The sequence below is a fragment of the Thermobia domestica genome, chromosome 2 (assembly GCF_964235325.1).
Source record: "Thermobia domestica chromosome 2, izTheDome1.hap1.1, whole genome shotgun sequence".
In the NCBI taxonomy this organism is placed as follows: Eukaryota; Metazoa; Arthropoda; class Insecta; order Zygentoma; family Lepismatidae; genus Thermobia; species Thermobia domestica.
The window spans coordinates 178,646,580-178,663,008 of record NC_137455.1 but is presented as its reverse complement, the minus strand read 5'-3'; the positions used below and the strand labels follow the sequence as shown (position 1 = coordinate 178,663,008).

Sequence of the window (16,429 nt, the reverse complement as noted above, 5' to 3'; positions counted from 1 at the left end):
ATGCTATTTGATTTTGTTGTCAATATATATGATGCACCGCTCTTTGACCTGACATTACAAGTTTAATTTTGCAAATTTCTTCATGCTTGTTTATTTCAAAATTGTTCATTGTAATCAAATAATTTATTTCAGTTCAATTCAGTTTAGGACTATTTTTAATTTAGAAGATATTTAATCTGCAATCTGCAATTCTACCAATCTGCAAAATGGGAATTTATTTAAAACAATTGGCAATAACGACATGAGTAAATCAGCCAATTCAATAAGTTACAGAAGAGGAAAAGAATATAAAATGTATAGAATATTAATGGACTCCAGCAATCATTTTTAAAAATAACATCATTAAACATTGGTCTCGAGAAATGTACAAAAATTATATCTTGAATGTAAAATAGTATAATTTTACCTTCAAGAAACTATTTGAAGAGGTCGCGATGGCTTAATGGTAGAGCGTTCTTCTCTGATGTGTTGGTCCATGGTTCGATCCCAGATAGCCATGTAGGCTTCATGATACACTAACATCGTATCCATGGTTTTCTCGGGGGTCTCCGTTTCTTCCTACTTTCTTCATTCCACAATTTCATTCGTTGTCATCATCACCGCCTCCTTAAGCTTACCTGGCATAACGGTGGAACGTAAAACTGAAAGATTTTTAATTTACTTTTCATTTACAAATATATTGGATATAAAACGGACACTGTTGTGAAATGTTGTTATTGTAAAGAAGTTGAGACTACAAATTAAATGGTTCAAATCGATATAAAAATTAGAAAAGTGATTAGTCTACCGATAAAATTTTCTCCACTACCAGGAAGCTTCAATTCACCGTTCTTTGAGCTGACACTACATGTTTAATTCTGCAAATTTCTTCATGTTTATTTCAAAATGGTTCATTTGAATGAAGTAATTTATTTCAGTTCAATTTTTTTTTTTTTTTTTAATTTACAAGATATTTAAAATGGCTCACATCTACCAATCTGCACCGTGGGAATGTATTTAAAACAATTGGCAATAATGGCACGAGTAAATAAGCCAATTCATTAATTTTCAGAAGAGAAAAAGGGTATAAGAAAATATAGAATATTAATGGATTTCAACAATTATCTTTAAAAGTACCATCACAAGAAATTAATTTCGAGAAATTTATATACCTCGAATTTACAGTTCAAGTTTTATAGATCTATTGGATATGTTTAGTCATATTCTACCAAAGGACAGATGGAAAGAAAATAATAATCTAGTTACATAAGCCAACTACAATAGTTTAATTCAAATTTCGATTTCGTTATTTATTTGGTAATTCTGTTATGATGAAAATTATTACTCAAATGAATTACTAAATCAAGAGGCTCGTTCCAGCTTCTCACTGGGAAAGCTTTCCGATAGATGTATAAGTTCTCAATCATACACATAAAATAAACAAAATTCTTGTTAATATTACATCACTGCACATGTGCATGAACATTCTCCTCAACCTATAATCGTCGTTGTTCAATTCTAGGATAATTTCATGTGCTACTGAGTAATTGTGGTGATTCTGATATCCCAATAGCTCTGATATCTCAATCATGCGTTGATCTTATTGCTTGGTATATACGAAATCTTCGCTAGGACTGTATTCGAAGCAGGGTGGCGACAAACGTGAAAAACAGAGAAAAATTGTGGAATATGAGAAAACTGGGAAAAGCCAGGAAATTCTGTTAAGAATCAGGGAATTTCCAAGAAAATTATGACCAATTTTTGGCTCTAAGTTACTTTTTACTAGATATTTTAGTGAACATTTATTTTTTAATTAATTTTTTCTTTGCTACGAAAGACTAAAAATACAAGAACAATAAAAAGAGTGAATTTTCTTTTCACGAACTGCACAATTTCTTGTCAGAAACGCTACAGATGTTTTTTCCGATTTGCTGTTGCCAGACGGACTGATAAGGAAACAACAACGCTTTTCATAGTGTAAAGCGCGTGAGAAAGCCAGACAATCAACTACTTCATTCAGAATTGCCAAATATGTTTTATTTACGAATTGTTTTCTTATACGAACATATGGACCTACAATAATTTTATTCCATTTTACATTAAAGTTGGTTGCAAATGTTGATTTAGGACTCTGTGAATGCGCTGTTATGTCAAGAAAGACTGAATGATTATCTAGACTGATGTCAGGACTGTCTAAGTTAACCCAGTATAATCGTCCTATATTAACATTCGTCCACTTTATAATATTTCGTAAATTATCTGGCAAATCCTTGAACAATCCGGGAAATTTTTCTTCTGATAAGCTAAGGCAAACCGAACGCACAGAATGCTTCTAGTTTTCAAATTAATGCATGCTGTGTAGAGGTAATTCGTTATCGTTACTCGCGCTCCTAATTACACATTTTTCTATTTTTTAATACTGTGTATTATTGGAGCAGTGAGTTTGCATTGAATATTCATTGCTACAGTGATAAAGCCATAAAACAAAGGATTGAAGATTTTTAATAATAGCCTGAAGTGAAGTCGCTACAGACATTTCCTCTTGTGCTACGTAATCAGTTGGGGTACGTGTAAAGCAGCAATTACTTACTATTATGTCACAATCTGTGCATGGAGTAATCAATAGCAATAATACGGTATATTATCAGCATTTCTCATAGTAGAATATCATCTTTGTCGGAGCAACATATCGTATGGAAGTCTTACTTGTTTTATCTCTATTTCCCCCCATCATTAGAGTATTGCATATTTTGAATAGCAAAGTGTGAGAAAGCCGTGTATGAGTTAAGAGGGTGTGAAGAGCATGAGATAGGTGGGAGGTGCTTTCAATACCCATCTCATTATCTCACCACAGGAATGTACGACATATGCAAATGATATGTAAATGTTGTAAATAATTAAATAAATTTAGATTAGCCAAAAATAAAATAAGAAAATTAAAAATATAATTTAATGTCGGTAGAGCCAAATTACAAATAAATTTAGAGTTTACATTCCTGTAACATGAGTTCTATTTTAACGTCCCATTGCCCCGTTAGGGACAGTAATGCTGCTTGAAGTTCTGACTTTAGGTCAGATATTATCTTATCACTAAGAAAATGTGAATTTATCATCAAATTGAATTAGTTAAATCTGGCAGACACAACAAATTCTCAAATGCCTGAAAAAAAAAATTACAAGTTATTTTGTACTTACCCTGCGGCTAAGTATTCAATTAAAAACTCCACACACTTTCTAGAAAATGCACACATATTTATTTTTAATTTCACTAATGAACACAACAACACCACACACAATATATATGTATATATACACACTAGATCTTCAATAGATATTTTTTAATCACTTTGATAACTGCTTTAAATAAGCTTTGAATTAATAATAATAGATAGAATAGAGATCTCTCTCAAATTCGAATGTCCACTGTCACTAAACCGTTTAAACAAGATATTTCATTTCTTGTTCACTGTGATCACACTTCACTACAGATGATTCTCCTGGAGAGGTCCGATTATCCTTCTTCTTTGGGAGTCACTGTCTTTAGATCTTATCTTCTATTGAGAATAAAGTTTCAGTTTCAGAGAAACTGCTGATAAAACACATTGGTATCTTTAACTCAGTCTTATACCTTGTGTTTAATAAAATAACATTTCACTGATGTCAAAATGAAGCTCTGCAATGAAAACATAGTGTCTTTGCTTTTGGTATGCTAAACTGATATTCGTTTACTTTTCAGACATTTTCAGCGGTAAATTTGTGTTAATAAAGATTATTCACTTTAGCACCAATTAAAATGTAGTTCTTCAGAATATCTTTTTATAACAGATATCCAATTAACAATGTGCTCTATTATTTACTGCTGAAGTTATGTATGTATGAATAATGACTTCAACTCTCAGTTTCTCTCTCAAAAAAAAAAAAAAAAATGTCTGACATTGGCGACAGTGGATCTTGTAAAGACCTAGTGCGTACGTCATTTAAATTTTGATAACTCACCAGAGTGTAAATATAAACAAAATATCAGTGTGTAAAGTAATAACCTACTTAAGAATTCTGTATTTACCGTAAGACAGGGAAACGTTGACCCATAAGAAAAACAATAGACAAAAAATGAGTCTATAATTTTATAGTTCCTGCGAGCCAAATATCTACGGTTGCCAGGGAGGTCACAGGACACTTCGAGTCTAGCGTCAAGACACTTCGAGTCGATCGTCAAGACACTTCGAGTCGAGCGTCGAGACACTTCGCTTCTTGTCATCGGACACTTCGTGTCGAGTCTTTGCTAGTGTATAAAAACTGCGTTATAATGTGTATCAACTTACTTAAATAAAAAAATAGGGGAAATATCACCTATATATGACCCCATCGGGAGTGTGATTTTCTGAATTAACTTTTAGTTTTCTACATCACCATAAGGTAGTTAGGGGTGTTATTTACGCACCAAATCCAGCTATAAAGTAAAACGTGTACGCAATCGGTAAAAATTACTAATGTGTGTTAGTGGACGAACAGTGTGGCACACCTATACAATGGACGCACTTCGTGCAAGTTTTCTTAGCGTGCTAAAACATTTTCATACGTAGTAAAGCGATATTATTCAATCTTTCATCGGTATAAATATTTTGTTTTTAACCTGTGCATCGCACGTAAACACACCATGAACAGTGTTTTTTTTATTATTATTATTATTTTAATCAATATATTTTTAAATAGTGAAACTTTTAAACCACGGAACCCAGGATCCAGTAATGTGTGACGCGCCCATGTCACCTTTACTGTGAACATAACTACAGTTACTCTCTACAATTAAGAGAGAGATGCAAATTCAAAGAACTACGGAGCCAGCGTGATCTTCAAGACCGAGCTTCGAAAAAACCGTCCTAATTGGGAAGAGGGACGTCACTCATAAACGGAAGAATGCGTGCGAACTGGAGACACCAAACAGCGATGAAGACCTGGAATCATCTAGAACATTTCTATGAAGACCACTTCAAAATAACGCGCGTGGACTTAAACTGTCAAACATGAATACAGTAGCTATTGCGTAAAAAGTAAAATTTATTATTTTTTTTTATGTGTACAGCGCTGGTGAGAAGTAGTGTACAAAGTTTGTTTTGCAAGGAGATATATTATTAAAACGTTCAAAATTAAAACGTTTGCAAGGAGATATATTATTCAAAATTAACTTCACGTCAAATTCGTTCTAAAAACCCTAAATGTATCCTCAATGATCACATGCTGAGTGGTAAGTACAAAACTATAATAAATGAATTGTAACTTCTATTTTTCAGGTGGACGTCGTTCGGCGGCTTCATTAAACTTAACTGCTAATAGTATTCCTTTGTAATGTGTATTCTGTTGGTATCACTAAACTCAGTCTCATGTTACATGAGCCACTACTAACTTTGTACGTAATGAGTCATTTCAAAAGCAAATAATCAAGGTAGGCCACATGAACTATGAGACCTGTGTAAATCTCAAAATCGGAACTTTCTTTTTAATACTAAATGTAGCATAAATCTACATAAAAACAGTTTAAATTTTCTATCTAATTAAATTGTGTTCAAATTAAAAAGTCTCAACATTTTTTTTTATTCTTCAGTCTCTACCGCAAATAAAAAAAAGTTCATAGTTCATGGCACCCACGATAACAAACAGTCTTCCCTGGTGTGAAGTAAGGCTGCTGTCAAATGAAGAGAGAGAGAGAGACATCCTTCACCATCACTGGTACGCCTACTTCTTCTCTCTCTAGGGCCTCAGAATAATTTACATTTTAACACCTAACGTCATATACCATTTTGGCACACCTGTGCTTTAAAAGCTATTTTCATTTTGGCACCCGAGCCTGAGGCTCTTGTGGCATTAACATTGTGGCGACCAAGCCTGGGGCTCCACACGCTAACTATACAATCTTCAACTAATTGAATGTTTTACTCTCCTTTGCTTTTGTTACACACACTAATGCTAGTTTTTACCAAAACTCGCCTCCTTCGCGGGGCTTCAAAAGTTTTTTTATTTCATTGTCAGAGGGTAGCGGGATTTTCTCTCCACAATAAGGGTTGCTTGCGAGAGGCCTGACGGGTGTATCCCTCTAGCGGTTACTGTTTCTTTTTCGAATGTAAACAACCTCTCTCAGTGACCGATATCATTTTCTGTTTACATTTATATTTAATGATATTACCGATTAACGAATTACAATTGACATGTAACAAAGATTGAAAACCCATATTTAAATATCCTATTTCACATTTATACATTTGGGTGGAGTTGTCAATGTTAAAAAAAAAGAAAAAAATACAAAATAACTTGTTGGTGGTAGACAATTGTCTTCTGCTACCCTTCGTCACACTCCAAGGCATGCCGGGAGTGCCAGAATCAACATACTGAGTTTAAAATTAAACAAAAAATAGCAAACTGCCAAAATACCTATTCTATAAAGAATATACGGTAAGGATCGCGATTTTATATACTAATATAACTATATCGAATCTGTCCAAGAATTGTTATAGGTTGGAATTTATATTCAAAAATATATTTAATATACCAGTACCTTCTGATAACCCTGGAACAATATGAAAATTGAATTGATGAAGGTTCGCTGACTGGGCAGCCAGAACCGTTGAACCACCCCCACCGGAGAGGTAGCGGTTCCTTGAAAAGTGTGAATATCGCGGTCAGTGAAACAATTTCTCACTTATTGTATTTGAAAATTCGTATCTAGGTGTGTAGACTTCAACAAAAGATTGCTCAGCGACTTTCTGTCGCCAACTTTGTTTTGTCCATCCTTAGAATTTCTTTCCTTATTCTTACCTTATTCTTACCTTATCCTTTCCTTATTTCATATAATAGTTATAACACACTAAAAGAATCTTGTTTATAGTATTTCCTAGATACTATAGGTTGGAAACCTTTGGTGCTGTGGAGGTCACTAACCTCTATCTCCCTGAAGTTTCTAAAATCATACGGAACTTTCCAACAAATATATATATAAAAAAGCAGTTTTCTGTTATACCACTAAACTTAATGAAATTTAAAATAAAATATAATATAAGAATGATTAGCTTGAAATCTAATGTATAGAAAAATAACTAAACTAATTAAATATATATACTAGGAATGCAATGGATGTACCCGATTGCAATGAAATGAGCTGAGCGAGCTTAAACTACGTAATCATTCCTGGCCATTATGCAATAATAAATGCCATTTTTAATTGTTGACAAAAAAATCGCGTGAAAACTTTTTCCCCATGTTAAGTCTATGCAAGCGTTTTTCGGTGATTATTCCTCGATGGTACATCGGATTTTTGATTTCGACCTATGTTGTCACTCAGCACGATATACTCTATCAGCGTGCTAAGTTTGGTTGAGATCGGCCAAACGGTCTAGGAGGAAGCGTTTTTCGGTGATTATTCCTCGATGGTACATCGGATTTTTTATTTCGACCTATGTTGTCACTCAGCACGACATACTCTATCAGCGTGCTAAGTTTGGTTGAGATCGGCCAAACGGTCTAGGAGGAGTTCGCGGACAACCAAACGGCTAACCCGATTATAAGAGCTTCGCTTCGCTCAGCTCAATTAAATCTGAATATAAAATTTATTGCATATGCAAATTTCAAGAATAATAAAAATAAAAATAAATAAAAATATCTCTGTTAAGCTTGCCTTTAACAAGGGGCATAACAATTAAGTGTTTTCATACCGATATCAGCGCATATATCGCGTGCGGAATGTGACATATGTATTTCTTTTTATGGAAACTATCCAATAAATACATCATATTCAGATAGTATTTATGTTTTATTATTATTATTATTATTATTATTATTATTATTATTATTATTATTATTATTATTATATAGATGTTGTCATTCAATACTTTATCGCGTAAGTGCACGTATATGAGTTATTTTGTGGAGAGAAGTTGAGTTTTATCCTCTCCATTCTTTGATACTGTGTACATAATTCTCTTGCATGTGTCATAGAATCAAAAATATTCTATTTTTGAACCACTGAGGGTATGTTTTAATTGTTTGTTGCTTTAGTAGGAAAAGTCCTTGAACAGATAGTACCCTGAACCACGTCTATAATCGTCTATGTTGCTTGATGGCTTCTCAGTATTTACATACATAATGTTTTGTTGTCACATTATTCTTGTTCAGCGTTGACAATATATTTAATCTTTCACAGCAACATATAGTACAAAACAATTTCTATCACGGGTAGGGACCTGGCTACATCCATCGTAGACGGTTACAAGATTTTATAAACATGTCAGATGAAAATTCTAAGATAATTTCAGATTTTTTTATATTTTTATTTTTATATTATTATTATTATTATTATTATTATTATTATTATTATTATTGTAATTGCTAACTTCAAATTTAGCAAATTGTCTGTCTTTTCTACCAATGATGTGTAACAAATTTACGTTCTGTAGTTGTGCGCATTATCTATTCCATTCGCAGTGGAATATTATATTGGTGATGCATGAATAATTCCAACCTTTTGCCAAACTTCCCAATTTTTAGGAAAAGAACGTTAATTGGGAAAGGGGCGAGATTTTAAAGCGGGTAACGGACTTTGTAGTGTTGTATGCTTGTGTGTGTGTGTGTATACCGCCCCTTACCGCGTGTACCGATACGTCACAAAAACGAGACAGTAATTACTGAGTTAATTATATAGAAATGAAGAGAATGCGAATAGGGAAGGAAACGGGAGAACCCCTCTTCCCATTCGGTGTTTATTTACAACCAAACCAATATCGCGCACTCATGGTTTGAACGTCAGGAAGTTTGGCGCTAGAAGTGAAAGCTCTACCAACTACTCCATCAAATTTGTGATTTAGGACCAACATGCAAAATATTTCAAACCCGTGTAATATCTAAAACATGCTCGATCCCTTAGATCAGTTTTCTTCATTTAATGTAACACGTAATAATGAACCGTTAGTAAGAAGGAACATGGCTGTTTCCCTAGTTCCAAAACCGAGGAATTTTGGCGAAAAACAAGATATAGAACAGCAACATATGAACATAATAAAGATCCTATTTACGATTTTTTACCTATAGTAAAGGTATGAAGATGTCAACATTAAAACAAGAATTGCACATCATGAAACTTCGCTATTTCCATAACGTAGTGGGAATAAATGAATATTACTTTATGATAATTTGGATTGTAAATTCTAAGTATCCCTTTTTCTTTCATTTCACTGAGAATTGTTAAATAAAGAAATCCACTCCTTTTGTGTAATTCTGGAGGAGAGTGTCTACCCTCCAACCCCAGAACAGTGTTTGTATTCCCTCTCAAAAGCTGTACTCCAGTTACAAAATGTTTTTACGTGTCTTGTCTGAAAGAATCTTGTTTTATAATACTTTGAACATTTCGTATTAGTGTTGGAAAAGCATACAAAAATGTGGCTCAAAGAATGATTAAATAGATAGAAAATGAAATCTTATTTGAACTCTATACCATAAATATTGTTCGTCAACTGCTACGTCAGAATAATTTTAAGAAGAGAATAACTGATTACTTTTATTAAAACTTATGAGATGCATCATCATTAATACATCATTACAAATGTATAATTATTGATGGAAAATGATTAGTTCAGGATTCAATGAATATTGACCCAACGAATACACTGATGTGCAACTTTACCAGCAGTTTTCGTAAGCTCATAAAACCGAAAGAAACCTCTTTGCGAATTAAAGTACATAACAATGAAAACACAGAAGCTAAAATAGCGTAACCATATTCCAAAATCCTTTCATTTGCGAGATTAGCTACCCTCATTTAGTGCAGGATGGGAAACCTCGATAATATCGAAACTAGTGGAAACTTAAATGGAAAAAGGTTGGAATTATTCATGCATCACCAATATAATATTCCACTGCGAATGGAATAGATAATGCGCACAACTACAGAACGTAAATTTGTTACACATCATTGGTAGAAAAGACAGACAATTTGCTAAATTTGAAGTTAGCAATTACAATAATAATAATAATAATAATAATAATAATAATAATAATAATAATAATAATAATAATAATAATAATAATAATATAAAAATAAAAATATAAAAAAATCTGAAATTATCTTAGAATTTTCATCTGACATGTTTATAAAATCTTGTAACCGTCTACGATGGATGTAGCCAGGTCCCTACCCGTGATAGAAATTGTTTTGTACTATATGTTGCTGTGAAAGATTAAATATATTGTCAACGCTGAACAAGAATAATGTGACAACAAAACATTATGTATGTAAATACTGAGAAGCCATCAAGCAACATAGACGATTATAGACGTGGTTCAGGGTACTATCTGTTCAAGGACTTTTCCTACTAAAGCAACAAACAATTAAAACATACCCTCAGTGGTTCAAAAATAGAATATTTTTGATTCTATGACACATGCAAGAGAATTATGTACACAGTATCAAAGAATGGAGAGGATAAAACTCAACTTCTCTCCACAAAATAACTCATATACGTGCACTTACGCGATAAAGTATTGAATGACAACATCTATATAATAATAATAATAATAATAATAATAATAATAATAATAATAATAATAATAATAATAATAATAATAATAATAATAATAATAATAATAATAATAAAACATAAATACTATCTGAATATGATGTATTTATTGGATAGTTTCCATAAAAAGAAATACATATGTCACATTCCGCACGCGATATATGCGCTGATATCGGCGGTAAAGAGGCACTTTGTTCACAACTAGCAGCCTCTAGTTATAGCTCCAAAAATTGAAAAAAAAAATCCCCAAATGTTAAAAAAAAAAAAAAAACTCAAAATTAATTCACTTGCGACCCTCGGTCCATGTAGGCAAAAATGTTCCAAATTAGTTGTAGAATACACCCTCTAATTAATACATCGAATTTCCAGTTACTCTGCATACGAACAGTGAAACCTTTTATGAATCAGAAACAGGAAAAGAACTTCTTTCAAATATTATGCTGAAAATCATCTCCATTATGTCATATTAAATTTCAAATTTGCAAGTATTCAACTTCAAAGGTCTTATCGACAGAGAGTATTGGAATCAATATTCATCGTAGTGTAATTTACGATAATCAAGAAGAAAAAACAAATAAAAAAAACAGTGTGAACCAGTTTGCTACCCTGGTGACTTCAAATTCGAATATCTCGAGTTCCGAAATTCGAATCGTCAAAATTCCTTCAAATTCATGTTTCTCGTGGTCTAATTTACTAGATTCATGAAAAACCAGTGTGAACCAGTTTGCTTCCCTGGTGACTTCAAATTCGAATATCTCGAGTTCCGAAATTCGAATCGTCAAAATTCCTTCAGATTCATGTTTCTCGTGGTCCAATTTACTAGATTCATGAAAAACCAGTGTGAACCAGTTTGCTTCCCTGCAGCCCAACTTTGTACCTAATTTTTAATAAGTCTCTTCTTTGCTTTAGGTAAACTACTTTGAATAAATATTCATAATAATTTCAATTATGCATATTTGTAACGTAAATTTAACGTGTGTTTTAGTGATTACACAAATTACAATTATGAGCATACTTTATGGAGATGCTCTCACAGAGGGTACCCGAGCACCTTTGTGCACTAAGAAACCTCATTTTTCAAGTCTTTTGTGAGAAAAATACTGTGAACTGAGAAACCATAACCATTTCCATATTGTACAGGGGTATTTTCCTGTGAATGGAAGTTTCTTTTGGAATGCGTTGAGAAATTAACACTTACACGAATTCTCTTTTAGTAGAAGTATATTTTAGGCACACACTAATTTTCCCCCACCTCGAAGTGCTTCAATTTCCTCACTGACAAACACTTTATCATTTGATATTGTAAACGTCTGAGCGATTGACTAGAAATTCAAACTCCGATTAGTGACAATCTCACAGTCTTGTTTTATTACAAGTGTAAACTCTTTAGTCAGTACAGAAGAGGTCGTGGATCGTGTTCAGAGTTGATGACGATGGATTTTGGTGAGTCAGAGTAGGTCACACTGGATGAGAGTGGTTCATGGGTAGGTGGTGGGTCAGAGTGGGTCACGGTGGGTCATGTTGGGTGGTGGGTTAGAGTGGGTCCGGTGGGTGGTGGGTCGTGGATCAGAGTGGGTCACGGTGGGTGGTGGGTCAGTGGGTCGTGGGTTACTGTGGGTCAGTGGATCGTGGGTCACGGTGTGTGGTGGGTCAGTGGGTCGTGGGTCAAGTTTTCATTGACTCACGCCAACTCTGGTATGTGCCTGTAGTGCATGTGGAATCTTCGTCTCGCCCATGTTTATATTATCACGGCGTCGCGTGTCACAACAATTAAAAAAGAGGTCCAATAAGTGCAATCTATTTTTGCAGCAACAATGGATGGATTAATGAAGATTGTTGATGCAATGGATTTATAACTTCAGAAATGTTTTGAGCCCATCTACGACTAGTCCAGTACTTCTAATACTTGACAACCATGCTAGCCATATTTCACTCCTAATTCACATCTATTGTTGAGAAAATAATACCATAATATTATCAATACCTCCCCATACATCTCATAGGATTCAGCCGTTCGGCATTCCTTTCTACGCACCACTGAAAACAATGCTCTCTGTTTTTGAAATACTTTAACGTCATACGTTCATGGTTTCAATGCACTCAAAAATATGTATTTTTTCAGTTATAAAACAAGTAGACAATAAAGTATATAGTAAAATTTGTAGCCCCCTTTGTCGTTCTTTTTCTGAACTCACTCCTTACAGTGTTTCTTTCAGAAACAACGTTCAGGGGGGACACTTACACGGAAGGGTCCCACAAGTTATCGCTAAAATCTGATTGCCATATAGCACATCTGATAGAGCATCATGAGAAAAGAACATTATCAAAATTTAAGGTGCTATGGAGCAGAAGGATAGGAGCTATAGGGATTCAAAATTTGAATATCCAAAATATTATATCATGGAATTATGTACGTTTAAAGTAAATATCTTGAAAACCGTTAAAGCAATCAAAACAAAAGTTGCACAATATAATTAGAACAAAATGCCCTATCGAAAACCATAAACAGTGTTGCCATAGGTGAAGCAGTGTTGCCAACTCAGCATAAACATATTTTATTTGAAATAGTACCCTATACAAATGTGCACAGATTTAAAATGCGCTATTATCACTAAACATAACAGTGAAGTACAGTGGTATAGTGTTGTACACTATTGTACACTATTGAAGCAAATATATATCAAAGTATGTTATTTGTTATGAAAATGTTTTCTTGCTTTAAACATATATATTCGCTTCGCGCAGAATTATCCTATATTACGCGCAGTATTACCCACCTAGTTGGGTAATTCTGCGCAAATGTATAGTTCAGGTTTTTTGTCTATTATCGAGTACTGGTGTAAACTTTTTTCAAACTTCGTCTTTATCTTGTCTACTACATAGCAAACAATGGCTGTGCAAATTTATGTCGTTATGCTTACAAAAACAACAGAGAAATAACGATTTTCCCTTAAGTGCGCGGAATTCGATCACTTTCCCCTACTATGAAAATATAATGCTTCGTAATGGGCCGACATGGAAAAATAAAATTGTGTACATCTAAGAATATAATTGAACTTACTTCACTCACATTTAGGAAAATACTCACTCAAGAAATTCAAAACATTTTTCCTCATTTTCAATTATCAAACTACTAGCCACAGGTATTGTTCAATATTTCCCTTACAGCGAAATAAGATTTTCAGCTAGGGTGGATAACATTATCAAGATATATTTTATTATTTTATCTATTCAACAATGTTCTAACGCTCCACTCTGTAACGAACCTTGTGCCGTCGATTGTTTGATACCTTTCTTAATGTAAATTAAATGAAATAAATACTGATTAAGATTAGCCAAACTATCATGTGACACGGTTCTAGTTTCTGGTAAAATAATTGCGTGAAAAAGTCTCCCAAATATGTAGGCTTCAAATCTCCCAAACTATGATTTGCAAATTTACCAAGATCAGAATTAATCATAAATATAACAATTACAAGATACAATTTGAAATAAAAGAAAATATTCAATCTGATCTTTATTACAAACAATTAAATATTTTTAAAAAAGTAACAAACAAACAACAATAATTTTGAACTCAATAAATGATTAATATAAAAGCTTGAACTGTGCTTAAAGTGAACTGTGCAAAAAGTTTATACTGTTTGAAAATAATAGCTAAATGCATTTGATAACTGTTTTAACCAATTCAATATAAGGACAATCTGATTACTTTTAACAATTTCAAAGGTTGCCTAATATCAAGAGGAATAGAAAGTCTAAAAAAATTATTCAAATGTGACCACGTCTTTACCTAAATTCAAAATAACGCGAAAATTCCAATACTAATAAATACGTGAAAGTAAGAACAAGTAATATAATTCGACGCCGAGGTACTAATATTTTAAAAGAATTCTCAAAAATAGAAAAAGTAATAGACTATATGGGACGCTAAATATAACTTTTTATTTCCGAAATATGAAAAATGACATATCTGAAAGCAACGTTATTCGAATTTTCTTACCAAGCTCTAAGGTCTAGAAATCTAATAATCTAATAAACCTTACTACTTGGGTTAATAGGAAAAATTATTAACTGAATTAATAAATCAGGGATTCCAGGAATTAAAGTTCTAGTATCTACTACTAGGTTTATACTCACCAGTTTATAAACAGCTCCATTCCGCCCTTGGTATAGTCTGCCGTATATCTCTTCTACTTGATTCAACCTTTCCAATTTCGTGTGATTAATAATACGACATTTGGTTGAAAATTCGATATTACTAGTGAACGAAGAACTAAATTCAAAATATAATGCAAAATCGTTGCTTTTAATATCTTCCAATTATTCCCTTCTAATACGATACAAACGAAAAGAAATATTCAAACACGAAATCTTTCCATTCCTCAATACTTCCGTTAACAGACGATCAGATGTAACCAGAAGGGTATTCGACGCAGCAACTCCCAGGCCATCGGCTCCCGCGAGCAAGCGAGGCAGCTGCCCACGCGCAAACAAACAATTGCAAGTAATACAAATTTCCTCATAAGAAAGAGTAACCAAAAGCTTCCTGTAGTTTATTTTTAACGCTGATCCTTCTTTTTCTCATTTCATTTTGTTTCATCCTTCCTTAATTTTTTCATTTCTGGTCTCAAAGGGGGGGTCCCCCCTTGGCTACGTGGCTGTTCTACGGACAGTTCTGAACGGTACGATTCGGTTCGGTTCGGTTTGTGAACGGTTCGGTTCGATTCGGTTTGGGATCAGTTTGTTTCGGTTCGGTTTGGGATCAGTTCGGTTCGGTTTGGGATCGGTTCGGTTCGGTTTGGAAACGGTTCGGTTCGGTTTGGAAAGGTTCGGTTCGGTTTCGGTGAACCGTTCCAAACCGGTTTAAGTGACAAACCGAAACCGCGGTTCACGTTTTCAGGAACCGTCCACCCCTACAAACAGACACAACGTCATACGACACAACCTTGAAATTGTTACATTACAAACCTGCTTCCCAAGCATTCGCCCTTCCTTTCGCTACCAAAAAGATTTTTTTTTATAAGGCAAACACAATAGAATTACTCAATCAAGGAAATAACAGGAAATAAGAATAAATTTTTACAGAATAAGTGTTTATACATTTTTGTTCTTCTTTTCTTTCATTATTTTTATCATTAGTCCATATTTCTTTTCAACGTCCAGAAACCAGCATATACAGGGTGATCCAAAGTAACCCATCGAAAAATCGGCAGCTCCAATTCCATGTAGCATAGCATGCTACAACTCCAAGTATGCAAAAGGTACACTCCCACTTGAGACCCATGGGAGGACGAAATTAATACCACCATTACTTAGGAAAAGATGTCCAAAATTGAATTATTCAGATTCTTAGTGAACAAATAGAAAGTAAAATGCTGTCTTTGTTGAGAGTTGCAAAATATTATAGTATAATACTAGACTGTACGCCAGATATTTCTGGTACCGAGCAAATGACAATAATCGTTCATGTACAAATTACGTACAGTAATGGAGAATGCCTTGTAAAAATTTGAGAACACTTTCTTGATTTCGTAGCGGTAACAGACACCAGTAGTCTAGGACTGACAGAAGTAATAATTAAACAGATAAAGGAAATTAAGATTCCTATCGAAGACATAAGGGGCCAAGGATATGACAACGTTTCCAATATGAAAGGCAAACATTCAGGTATTCAGAAGAGAATTTTAGAAATAATTCCCCGAACCTTCTATGTTTGCAATAGTCATTCACTAAACCTTACCGTTAATGATGCAGCCACAGCATTTCAGTACGCCGTTCCATTTTTTGTATAGCTAAAAAAGTTAGAATTTTTTTCTGCATCGGTTCAACATACTAAAGGAACATATTAGCAATCTCACTTTAAAACCATTAAGCACCACAAGGTGCGA

At 33.7% G+C, this 16,429-nt stretch overlaps 1 long non-coding RNA gene across 2 annotated transcripts in view; it reads right to left on the bottom strand.

Annotated features, from left to right (window-relative positions):
• LOC145677601 (uncharacterized) overlaps positions 1-15,008 on the bottom strand; it is a 59,896-nt gene extending 44,888 nt beyond the window's left edge. For both annotated transcript variants that reach the window (XR_014129899.1, XR_014129903.1), the window contains exon 1: positions 14,679-15,008. This is a non-coding gene — a long non-coding RNA (uncharacterized LOC145677601). The remainder of the gene's footprint in view (positions 1-14,678) is intronic.
• Positions 15,009-16,429: the final 1,421 nt, after the last annotated feature.